Genomic DNA, 13771 nt, shown 5'->3' with positions numbered 1-13771 from the left:
TAGAAACTTTAAAAGTATATTTCCATTTTCTGTTGACTTTAAAAAAAACAGAGGTTTGTACCTATGTTGTTTATTTATTATTTCTTGCCTATATCTTGTAATGTGAGAAACTTTTTTGGCAGTAACAATACACAATGTACTAACCATTGTTACTCTCCTAAAATGTTGTTTTGATATTTTGAGAAAAATAAATAAATAAATAGGAAAAAAAAAGAAAGAAAGAAGTGGGAACCAAGCATTGAGTTATACAAACACAGATTTGTGCCTTTGTGGCTCTCTCTACAATAGATGCAAATTATTTACAGGACATTTTCAAATAAAAGTGCTTGCAATACTTGTTTAAAAGAAAGCAGAGATCTTATCTCTATTTGAAGGAAAAGGCATGCATACTTTTATTTCCTTGGTAACACAAACATCATTTTAATCAAAATGTTTTCTTGCATGTAATATTTATTGTTCAACTAATTTAATTAATGTTTAACAATAGCTTCTTCATTCAAAAAATGGCACTGACTGCCAATTTAAAGAACTCTTATGAATGTGAATTATTAATGAGATTTATTAATGTGAACTTTGAAGTCATGCTTCTGGAATATGGAAACTAGCTCTACAACATTGTATTGAAGACATTAACAGTTTATTCTAAGTACATGTAAGCCTTGAATCAATAACAACATATTGTTAAAACTTTTAAAGTGTCCTTTAGAAATTTGACCCTTAATTCTGACTTCAAGGAAATCTATTCTTAAAATTTTATTTGAAGAGAAAAAGTCTAAAACAAATTTCAAACCAAGATGATAGGCAAATATCAATGGTTACTAGAATGCATGTTATCTTTAAATTAGTTGCTCAGAGTATAAGATATAGGCATTCAGGGGCCGGGGAGATAGCTCAGTGGAATAAGCCCTTCCCTAGCAAGCACAAGGGCCTGAGTTCAATCCCCAGTTCCAAATATATATATATATATATATATATATATATATATATATATATATATATATATATTCAATTGTCCAAATAATATAGACACAAATCTTTGTTTTCAATGAACTAATCTGTCTATCTATCATCTATACTTTTCCTTTCCTTAATTTCTCCTTTTCTGCATCTTAGTTTCTCTCCTTTAAACAGTTTCTTCCTATTTCACAATATCTGTTGTACATTTTGGCACTTATTTACCTTTTCAGCCTCCCAAACTAGAGAGACAATAGGATGTGCACATGCTAGTCTGATTTATTTCACTTATGAATATGATCTCTAGTTGTATCAATTGATTATCTGTAAAAGTCTCCAGTTTGTCCTTCTTTATGACTGTATTCTATTATACAAAAAGACCACATCTTTTCTATCCATTCCTCTGATGATGGACATTTGTCTTGTTTCCAAGATCTACCTAGTACAAATTGTGCTGCTATTAACATGGATGCACATATCCATGTGTGGTATCATGTTCACAATTCTTGGAAGATACTAAGAAAAGGAATAGCTGGGTAAAAAGGGACTCCAGTCCTAGAATTTGAGGAATCTCCACACTAATTTCCATAGAGGTTTCACAGTTCTGCACTTCCACCAATATTAGAGAAGGCTTCCTTTTTCCCCACCTCTCCTCCAGTATTTGTTAACAGTTGACTTCTTTTTTGTTTGTTTGTTTGTTTGTTTTTCATTTTATGTTGTTGATACAGGGTCTCACTACACAACTCAGATGCCTAATGATCTTCCTGTTTTCTGGCCCCCAGAGCTGAGATTGCAGGTGTGTGTCACCATGCCCAGAGTTGGTCACCAGTTGAGTGCACCCCTGAAGTAGGGCCAGCATGGCATTCAGGATTGGGGATAGAACCCTAGTGCCTGTGCTTGCCAAAGCAGGCACTTAGTTCACTGAGCTATCTTGCAAGCTCTCTGGCTGACTTCTTGATGATAGGCATTCATTCTTGAGTGAGATGTAATCTCAGTGTTGTTTAATTTGCATCTCTTCAAGGACTAGTGATGTTGAATATTTTTTCATATATTTATTTGCTGTTTGTATTTCTTCATCTGAGGACTGTGTATTGATCTCAGAGGCATTAAATTTGCAAGGTCTAAGTTTTTTTGAGTTCTTTGTATGTTCTCAATAGCAATCTTCTGTCTGAGGAACAGCTGGAAAACATTTTGTCCCACACTGTGCGTTGTCTCTTCACTCTGTTGGTGATTTCTCTTGCTGTGCAAAAGCTTTTGAATAAGGCGAGATCCTAGTTGTTGATTTTTTGTGATAGTAGCAACTTTAAAAACTACTTCTTAAAATTTTATGTATTTGATAAAAACAAATGTTCATCATTTATTAGAAAAGTCTATAAAAATGGTTTCAATTGCTATCTACGAAAGATTACAAAGAAACAAATTCTAGAAAGACGGATGTATAGTATTATGTCATGTCTGCTCACACACACAGATGAGCAAAACAAGTAATTTTATTTCATAATCCTGTTAAATTTGGATAAAAGATTGCACTATATGACTTGTAGCAAGATTAACTGTTATAAGAAAAATGAAGCAACTTTGTTGACCTTATTTAAATCCCATGAATACACAGGTAACCCAATAAACAGCATTAACTTTATAGCCCATCCCAGTATCACATCACATTTTAAAAGCCACAAATTAAATATCTGTAATCATTGAAGAGTGACTTAAACTCTGGATAGCCCATGGTCATTACATCCATGCCACAAAAAGACCATTTACAAATGTTTTAAATTTCTCTTCTAGTAACTGAACATTTTAAATTTTTCCTATCATGACCCACTGAATCTGACCTACACTAACAGTTTTCTTATTTAAAAATATACTTTTCAAATCGACATTTTCTTCTAAAATATAAACTAAGTTCTCGCTCTGCCAGCACATATACTAAAATTGGAATGATACAGAGAAGATTATCATGGCCCCTGCGCAAGGATGACACACAAATTCGTGAAGTTACATATTTTTGTATAAATGTCGTATAATCTCCCTAGTATAAGAAATCAAAAGAAGAAATAAAAATAGAAAGGTACAACACAATTAAAAGGAAAGCAAGAACTTCAGGATTAGACAACGAAGAGAGGGCAAGGAGAAAAGCTAGGAAACATGATAGGGGCAAAGCCGTACATTTATATGCACAAGATGCATAAGGCAATGATCCTGAGAATCTTCAGCAGGTTTTTGGAAACTAGCAGTTATTTGGTCGGATTCTCACCCTGACTATATGTGCTGATACCTGTGAACTAAACAATCACGCTGAAGATATCAATGTGTAATGGTAGGGTCATGCTTGGAATGCCTGTCATTCTGGTCTTTTAAATATGTACTGCTTGTCATGACATACCAATTACTGCCATACTGTCTCTCAAGTAAATGTTTGTTTAAAAAAGGGGGGGGGCAATAAATGAAAACAAGAGACAAGAAAAAAATGTCACAGGACTATCCTGCTAGAAAGATGTATATGGTTACATTTCTAAATTTTTATGTAAAAATATGTAACTGTTTTTTCCTATTTTCTAAATAGTTTTAATACTTTTAAATTTTTCTTCATATTCTGTAGGGTCTTAAAGTTTAACTTATCAATACATGATGGACAATGCCTGTTTCATATCATGCCTAAGATGTTTGATATTCAGACAGATAGTGAGGTTAAGTTCAACTGCCTATGTTGTAGGGTAATAATAATAAGCTTCTCTTCTGGAGGGTTAACAATCTAAGTTTGCAGACCAAAAATTAGAGAAAAAGAAAGGCTGAAACATCAGCCTACACATTGGCCCTAGCCTTTCAAGGTCAGTGAGGACTCAGGACATAGGAGAACCTATACTGTAGCATGCTGTAACTCCGTGGCATCTGAAATTTACTGATCAAAGAGATTATGCGGCTATAAAGGAAAGTGACTGATGATATAGAGTGTACCTAGGGAGACTCACATGGAGAGAAAACATTCTCTCAGGCTTTCACAGAGAGCAAATTGGTCAAACAATGGCCATGACTCATCCACATGGCTGACACTTGCAAAGGATCTGCAAATTACTGTCCAGGGTTTCAGGATAAATCCTAAGGGAATTTGACTGACCTTAGCAGATATAAAAGTTACATTTCTTGTAACATAGGTCTTGTTTTATCTTGGTCATAACCATCTAGCAGAAAAGTTTGAAAAGTAAGGCCACATTAATATACTGAGCTGTAAAAGGCTCAAGTCAACAACTTCTGACATTGCTAGTCTTACGGAACACTCACTACTATTATGAACTACTGGGCTATATTGGAATATTTTGCTGAATTCACGCAGTAAAATATTTAAATAACAATGGAATACCCTTCTCTGACAAAACTAAACGAAAAAGGGGATACAAATGAATGACCATTTAGTATCTGTATATTCAAAAGAGGATAGATACACAGCTGCATTCTCTTAATTCAATGAATCAGGAGATTTTTTCTAATAGTGTTTGTAGACAGGTTATCATGTTTGCATATTGTACAGTGAATAACCACTAAGACAACAGTATGCAATATATTAATTATTGAAACTGTGGTAGTAATCAGTTTTGAAACTGTCTCTTTGCTGTTTGTTTCCCAATAAAATTATTTTTAAAAAATAGAAACTAGGGGCTGGAGAGATGGCTCAGTGGTCTAAGGCACCTACTTGGAACAAGCTTGGCAAAGCATCAGGGACCGCGGTTCAATCCCCCAGCACCACATGCCAGCCAGCCCCGCCTCCTGGTGGGCTGAGCTGGCCACACACACACACCACACACACACACACTCTCTCTCTCTCTCAAATAAATAAAAATAAAAAAAAATTTAAAAAAAAAATAAAAAATAGAAACTAGTCTTTTCAAATGTAAATAAATCTAAACTCTTAATATTAGTTCTCTCTTGTAGAAAAGATGATAAATCAAGAAGGCAGGTATGTGTGTTATGTGTGTGTGTGTGTGTGTGTGTGTGCATATATTTGTGTGTGCATGCGCACATGTGAATATTTGTTATTGTTCCTATTAAGCAAACAAACACATTTACTCTTTAAAAGCCTTATCTTATATAAATAACTCAATAAAACAGATATTCATGTAAGCGCCTCTTAACTATTTTATATCTCTAGTATTTAGTTCTCAAAGTTTTCAAAACTATTTGATTCCAAGGAGAATATTCTACAATGATAAGGAGACTAGGCTTTAATCATTCAATGGGATGATAAGAACAAGTAGCTATGAGTGCTGGAAATATAGCTGCTGCACACTGAAGAGTGCTAGACATGTAAAACAATATTTCAAACTATATAAAAGGATGAATATATGAGCAAATAATTTTATTAATATTGAACTCTTTTTTATGTATTTAGTACAGGATCTCACTACGCGAATCAGACTCATAGTGAGCCTCCTGACCGCAGCCTCCCCAGTGCTGGAATGACAGGTGCAAGCTACCATGCCTGGACTCTGTCACTGTTTCAGTGTGCCCGAAGGCAGGGCTGGTGTGGTATTTGCCTAAGCACCTGCTTAGTCCACTGAGCTCTCTTGCCCACACACGTGTGTGTGTGTGTGTGTGTGTGTGTGTGTGTGTGTGTGTGCTGGTATCAACTGTTTCTTTTTACCTTTGTAGAAACTATTAGCTCTATTCCTATTTTCAGATGTCAGGCACTACAGTGAAAAATATCATTTATGTTGTTTGATTAAGTTAAGATGAAAGATCAAATTATTTTTTATTATTTCCTACACACCAGATGATAATAGGCACAGCTGAGGTGAACTTTGCCTCCTCTATAATTCATATGTGCTAGACTATTTTATTAAAATCACCTTATTTTTACCTAATGAAATCATATTCAAGCCAAATTTTAAAACATATCATTTTCCACCTGTGTTATAATCATATTTGATTATTTTTAGCTCGGCATCTAATCATACAGGACTGTGATACTAAGATGACCACATGTTTATTTTTATCTTTTAAATGTTTGGAGGAACATTATCTTCAGTGGAGCATTCAGAAAAACTTTACTGATTCCACCAACACTGGTTGGGTCAACAGCCGTTATTGAGAGGACATCAAGTTTTTCAGCCTTGACTTGCCAGGCAAAGAGGACTGTTCTTCATGAAAGAGGTAATTTCATGCTTCAATAACCCTGTACTATTAAATCAGAAAATTGAGTTAAAGTCCCCTCACGTCATGGACCCTACTGCTATGAGCAGTTTGCCTCTAAAGAACATTTGAGGGAATTTCATTGAGAACAAGATGCTGAATGAACAATTAGATGGTTTAGTCTTAAAGTGTTTCAATTTTATGCTTTTCTATGGTGTAGATAACCATTTGCATTTCATGTATTAAAGCTAATGATAAAAATATCCAAGCATCACTTTCACAGGGATATAAATGTGATATTTTTTCTACTTGGAATTTTTTCCTCAAATTCCTGTGGTGGTCTTACAAATGCTGGTCTAACAGCTTCATGTGTTACTCATCCATTCTCTCTCCCCTCCAGCTTTGTCGGATCAGATGGCAGAATAAGAGGTAGTAGCAATACACATGCCAAGGTGAGACCTTATGGCACTCATCTATTTTCTATTTAAACTCAATCATTTTTCCTAAACTAAGAATGAACTTTTAACTTTCTTTGTCTTAGTCAGGTTGGGCTGCTATTACAAAATACTACATGTGGTGACTTAAAAAGTAGAATTCATATTCTCATAGTTCTAGAAATTGAATGCCCAAGAACAGGAGGCAAGTATGGTCAGAGTCAGGTGAGGAATTTCTTCCTGGTTTACAGATGGCCACCTTGTTGTTGTGCGTTTGTGTGACTTTCCTCAGTATCCTTGGGGATGGTGGCTTAACAGGCTGTCTGTTGTCCTTTCTTAAAAAACAATCTTTGCATCAGCCCAGTTTCCTACCACCTTCTAACCTCATGTGTTTCCCAAAATCACATCTCTTAATGTCATGGTATTAGAGATTTGGACTTCAGGACTGGGGAGATATCTCAATGGTCTAAGCACGGGCCTGGCAAGGCAAAGACTCAGGTTCAATCCCTTTTACCGCATGCCATGCTGGCCCCACACCAAGCCAGCCACTGAAACTGAGCATGGTGACATATGCCTATAATCCCAGCACTGGGGAGGCTGAGACAGGAAGATCACTATGAGTCTGAGCTGTGTAGTTACACCTTGTACCAAATAAATAAATACATAAATAAATAAAATTTCAAAAAAAAATTTCGGCTTCAATGTATGACTCTTAGAGATATACAAATACTTAGTCAATGCCATTATTCATATTTTCAGTACTACATTTACAATTACAATATCTTATATACCCACTGTCTCTATAAATTCAACTGTGGAAGGTCAAAATGTACAATTACACAAATGAAAATATTTATTTACTTATCTAAGTTTCAAATGCTTTCCTTACATCACTTCAAAGATAATTTTAACCCTATTAGATAGGATTATTAAATCTACTCTTCAGATTAAGAAACTGAGTGACATAAAATTTTAATAAATGATTCAAAATATTATAATTATTAAGTAATATAACCAGATATCAATAAAATATTTTCAGTCTTTGGCAATATAAAGAAAAATGAAAGAATATGTTTTGAGTATGGGACAATGACTTTTAAGAATGAAATAACACATACTTTTCTACTAATATAATTTATATTTCTAATATAATATTAAAACAACAACAGTCATACCCTGCTCATTTTATATGTACAAATACAAATAAAATATTCATCACCTCAGGATAAAAATAGTCTTCTGTTTGTCAAATATTCTTTGCTGTTAAAACATTCATATGCTTAACTTTTCCCACTATAACATCAGCACATTCTAACTAATTCTCACGCAACACTTTGATGGGCTCATAATCACAGTGTCTTTTGTGTTTTGTCTTTCCCAACTGGCAGTTGGTCCAGTAATGGTTTTTATTTTTACACAACAGGTTGTATTTTATAACTCTAATCTATAATTTTTAGGGCTGCCCACATAGCTCAGTGGATTAAAGCACCTGCAAGCAAGTCAGGGGCCGGGGTTTATCCTTGGGCCTGCCACTCTGGCCCCGCCCCTGGGGCATGTTGAGACAGCAACTGGGACTGGGCATGGTGGTGTGAGCCTGTAATCCCAGCTCTTGGGGGGCTGTAAACAGGTGACTCACTACGAGTCTGATATAATAGTGAGATCCTGAACACCCTGTAGACCCTTCCCTAAAATACAGTAATAATAAAATAATTTGTAACTTTTAATAGACATAAGTAAAAACATCTTGTAACAATGAATCTCAGCAACGTAAATCTTTGTCAGTGTAACCATACTATTGTTTCTGTGCCATTAACTACTTTTTGTATGAGGATTATCAGCAGTCCATACTTCATGAATATAGTTCAGTATAGACTACCAGACTCTGATTCTTCATCATTATTCTGTGTAATGCAGAGTGTTCATCTGGCCAACAGTGTGCAAATGAATTCCTACCCTGCAGTTTCTAGATGCTTTCTTCAGGGGAATCAAGTAACAGTAGAAGAAACTTGGAAGGCACTCACACCCATAATGCCAGCATTGGATCAAGAATCATGCGAAGGAATGTTGTACTACATGAGAATGAATAAAATTAAGAGAAAAAAAAAACAGATGAGAGAGATAAAACTCTCCCTAAATCTTTGTTAACAGCCAAGGAATTTCTTCATATCAACACTAACAGAACACTCTGGGTTAAACATCTGTCTCTGTTACTCTTTTCTGGTGGCTGGGACAAATACCCGACACTCAAAATGAGGCAAAGGAAAGGTTTATTTAGCTCACAGTTAGTTTCAGCACATACTCAGGCAGCTCCAGGAAGAGTGGGATATGGCAGCACAGAGCAGCTGTTCATGGCAGCTGCAAGATGCAAAGAGAGCAAAGGGAGTGGCAGTAGCTCAGGCAGCTAGCTGGCCTCTCTCCCCTCCTTACATTGTAATGCAGAGCTTCTGCTGCAGGGCACTCACACCTATAATGCCAGCATTGGATCAAGAATCAATCACAAACTCCTGAAGCTTCCCCATGACTCCAGGAGGCTTTGGGGAGACAACTAGACACAAGCTGTAATAACATTGCTTTGGGATATACTACTATGAGTTTTGTTTCTGTTAGTAATGTCTAAGAAAGCCCTAATAAAAAGTCATAGGAATAGAAAATATAATTTTATTTTCATTTACAGTATTAAAATCCATTTTAATATCTTCAACATCTGCTATGAAATCCTTGTACTTCTTTCCTCCCAATTGTCTTTTACATTTGAAATGTGATATAAGGTGGTTAAGTCACCCCAGCCAGTTTTGAACTCAAACATCACTTGCTATTATATTAGGATATTTACAGCCTTCCATGAATGTACATGCACTATGATAATGGTAAGTGATACAATACTGAAACTTACACATTTATAAACATGCCATTGTGCTAATTAACACAAACCAGAATATTAAAGAGGAAGATGTTCTCAAATCACCATGAGAGGAAATTTGAGAAATCAGCATGACTGTTCCTCAAGAGTCTGCTCGGAGTAGATATTACCTGAGATTTCTAAGCAGGTCAGAATTTTTATTTTCCTACCCCATCCTCACTCATTCATTCATCTATTTCAAGAAATTCCTGGAGAACAATTACAAAGAAAGTCACTGAAATTATATTTTAAATAATGTAAAGCACATTGGGGAACTTAGGGAAATTTACAACTTATTTGAAATCAGTTGTGTTGACCCAAAATATCAACTCTAGAGTTTCATTACTGATAAAACAGGAACTTTATCCTAGGGTATCTTGATCAAGTAGCATGAATCATAACCCAGAATTAGCTATTTCTTACACAATCATAGGAGTTCTCTGTAGTACAACAAGTTTACTAATCAGTATAATGCTGTGACTCATATATAGAATACAAAAAAAAATCCAAAATATTAGACCATTGAGTCATAATACCTATTCAAAAAATGGACAACTGAAATGAAGACTATATATATGCCATTAGAAAAATGAAATTAAAACAATACTGAGATTTTATTATATCCCAGAAAGAATGGTCATCATCAAGAAATCAAATGATAACAAATGCTGAAGAGGCTGTGGGGAAGAGGCACTCTTATAAATTGTTGGTGAGATGTAAACTAATACACCCACCTAGAAAATCTGTATGGTGATTCCTCAAAAAACTGAAATGAGGAATTCCACTGGAACAAGCTATTCCCCTTTCAAGTATTTTCCCAAAAGTTAAATACATCACATTACAACAATAAATGCATAGTTATAATTAGAAGCACAATGCAAAACAGCCAAATCTTGGAAGCAGTTTATACATACATCAACAGATGAATACATAAAGAACACATGTCTTTTAAACACAATGAAGCCCTTTTTTGACATAAAGATAAATTTGAACGTTAAAAATGAACATCGTGAGGCCATGATTTCAAGTGAAATAAATCAGATATACAAGCTGGGATATCTCATAGTTTCTTTTATATGAGGAACTCAGAGTATAAACAAAGAGAAAGATAAAATTCAGAAAATAGAAAATAGGGACATGCATCTTTCTAATACAGAAAAGGGATGAACTGATGAACAGAGCGAGGAAGGATGTGAGGGAAAGGCGACAAAACAGGTAAGATGGGCTGCATGCACTTATCAATGTCACCCAGTGAATGTAAACATTATGTAAACATGTACATAAAAAAGAAGGGAATTGAGTACGGATAGAGGTAGGAGGAAGTGATGGAAAGTGAAAGAACAAGAAGGAATGTGTTGTGCGCATGTACCAGTTCCCCAAGAGGAACGTAAACATAATATGCTCCAAATATGTGTGTATAGTTCAGGACTGCCTGGGCTCAACCTTCAGTTCTAGAAAAAACAAATATATGCATCAGAACATTACCAAAAGTTATGGGGATCAAACCCAGGCCAAACCATGGTATATAAGGGAAAATTATACAGTATTAAAATATAGTAAAAAATATCCATGTGTAGCAATATGGATAAATTCTAAACTGTTGTGTAGAAAATATAAGATACAAAATGCTATACACAATCTGATGTGGATTATGTGAAATACCTCTATGCAAATACTATGCATTTTCAGCAAGTACAAATATTTGAATGAATTCTTCAGTAGGCCTGGTAGAAAAAGACTAGGGGCTGCACAGTTGTGCTTATATGAGGTTAAGGGAGAGGGACTGGACATTGGCATTTTTGTCAAGAGACAACATAATGCTCCAATTGTCAAAAGATTATAATCTGTAAGTAAATAAATTGCAAGGATAAATTAAATTAATTGGAATTACTAACATAACTGAATAAATAAATGTAATAAAAAAGAAAAAACCTAGAAATTCTGAAAGATAACTTTGGTACAAATTCATTTTCTTTTGTTTTTATTAATTTTTGTAATATATAAATTCACATTTTGTATGGTACTTCTATTTGTCTTATTATTTTAATTAAGCTTGATATCAACTAATGAGGTCATTATTAAGTGTAACGATATATAGTGTCTTTGTCTGTTTCTTTTATAATATACAGCTGGAGAAGAGATGATCAGACAGTTGTTTGAAATCAGAACATTCTGTACACTTTGGTTCAAATTTGAAGAAAAAGTCAATAGACACAAGAGATGCAACCCAAACATTTCAATTAAGTTTCTGTGTACTTTTTGTCCACTGAGAGTTACATGTATGGTTTTAATTTGTAAATTTACTTAAATTATTAAGAAACAACTTCATAACTTTAACACAATAATATAAAAGCTAAGTTCAAGAAAAAAAACTGCCATAAAAATAGAGCAATTTTTGTAGTATTTTTCAACTGGCTTCAAAATCAAACTAGATTGCTGAAATATTTCTCAGCTAGTTTGAAAGAAAGAAAGTAAAAAAGAAAGAAAACCAGCCAGCCAGCCAAACAGAAAGAAAAAAATAGCTTAGTTACTTTCTTCTTGGTTGAGACATAATGCCAGCGCCCATAGCATAAAGGAAGTTGTAACACATAGTTGTGAGGCTCCAAACAGAACCAGACCAGTTTCAGGGCCCAGAAGAGGAAAGCTGCAAACATCATGTCAACTAGGAAGCAGCAATAGAAGAGAAGATGCAGGAGGGAAAGATATCCTTCTAGTTCATGCTCCACGAGCTTCCCTCTTGCCAACAGGTCCCAGCTGAACTTCACAATGCAGGCATCTACTGATGAGATGTGCACTATGATCCAGTCAGCTTCCTAAAGCCCCAAATCTTACCACATGACTGTTTAGGGGGAAATTCCAGACCCAAATCACACTGAATTAATTGATATCATAAAATGAATGGGGGAGGGATAAAATATTCATCTCTTAGTTTGAATCTAATGATCATTAAGTTCCTCACTAATACGCCTCCCAGTATATGCTACACAAAAACAACTTCTGAATATTCATCAAGGAAATGGAAAGTTTGCTGAAACCTTTCACACACATGACTTAATATGGTGGTTATCTCGAAAATTTATAAATGAAATTAACTTGCAACAGAATAATATATAATAAGAATATTGTTGAATAAATTTGTAGAAAAAACTCATTATATACCTAAAATAAAGCTGGATTCTCACTTATTCCCACAATCTAAGTTTCTATTATGTTCCAAGAATGTCATCAAATTTGAATGCATCAGTAGATTAATTCCTAATGAACCAGTCTCCTTCAAAGAGTCTCATCTCTGAACACCAGTCAGGGCACATTTCTGACTTTCTAATGGAGTGGATACACAGGAGACATGAAAAGTCAGATCCTTTGCAAAAGGAAAAAAATGAGAAAGATGGAGGGAGGAGGGCGGAGAGAAGAAAAGGGATGAAAACGAAGTAAGATATGTTGTGTATATGTGCTAACTCCCTACTCTGAATATAACGATTATGTTTGGCAAATATGTACTAATAAAAATAAATAATTGTAAAGCTTGAAGAAAAGATACAGTCCCCAGGAGGGGTGGAATGGGGGAGAAAATCCTGGAGTTTTATAATTAGAGCAACTTTAGGGAAGTTAGTACTAGTCTTCTAAATTTTAAATTTCATAATACATAGATATCTTTTCCTTTTTTGTGTGGTACTTAGAATCAAATGTACAGAGACTCTATTGAGCTATCTCCAGCCACTTTTACTATATTTTTAAAATTTAAGACATGATCTTGTAAAATTTTCCAATATATACCTGAATGTATTATCCTGCCTCAGTCTCTCAAAATACAAGAATTATAACTCTGTGATGACCACGTTTCACATGATAACTATTCATAAAATAATTTTAACATAAAATATATTCATTTTTTATTTAAAAATAAATCAATATGTGTATCATTTAAAATTCCAAATGTAAGTATCATTAGATGTAACTTACATTAATAGACAATATTTAGGTTCCTTAATAATTCATGACATTAAAATTTAAAAAGGGCTTTCTTAGTGTTCCACTCCAAGGGTGGGAAAAGGGATCTTTAAGGACCCTATCATAGAACCAGTATCATCATATAGAATTTCATTTAACAAAGTACTATGAATTTCACAGTATTTGTTATAATGTATAGTATGATCTTTCAACAAGTTAGTTATTCATATTACCAAATACATGCACATAAAATTGGAAAAAGAAAGAAATGTAAAATATATTAAGAGAAGAAAAGTAAGAAACATTGAAAAAAGGGGGCTAAACAAATTAAAGCATTGACTACAACTTTCCATAGACCAGCAGAAATGCACAGTACAGTTGTCCAAACCATTTGCTTGCATACATA

At 34.4% G+C, this 13771-nt stretch overlaps 1 protein-coding gene and 1 non-coding gene across 3 annotated transcripts in view; one reads left to right on the top strand and one right to left on the bottom strand.

The window, feature by feature from the left end:
- The window catches only part of Galnt13 (polypeptide N-acetylgalactosaminyltransferase 13), a 509399-nt gene that overhangs the window by 281153 nt on the left and 214475 nt on the right, over positions 1-13771 (bottom strand). The window lies entirely within an intron of this gene.
- Positions 2860-2966, top strand: LOC111816348. The gene has a single exon (XR_002820763.1). It is a non-coding gene; the product is annotated as a U6 spliceosomal RNA (small nuclear RNA).

This window comes from Octodon degus, unplaced genomic scaffold (genome assembly GCF_000260255.1).
Source record: "Octodon degus isolate 3935 unplaced genomic scaffold, OctDeg1.0 scaffold00030, whole genome shotgun sequence".
Taxonomy (NCBI): Eukaryota; Metazoa; Chordata; class Mammalia; order Rodentia; family Octodontidae; genus Octodon; species Octodon degus.
This window is presented reverse-complemented; position numbering and strand designations above follow the sequence as displayed.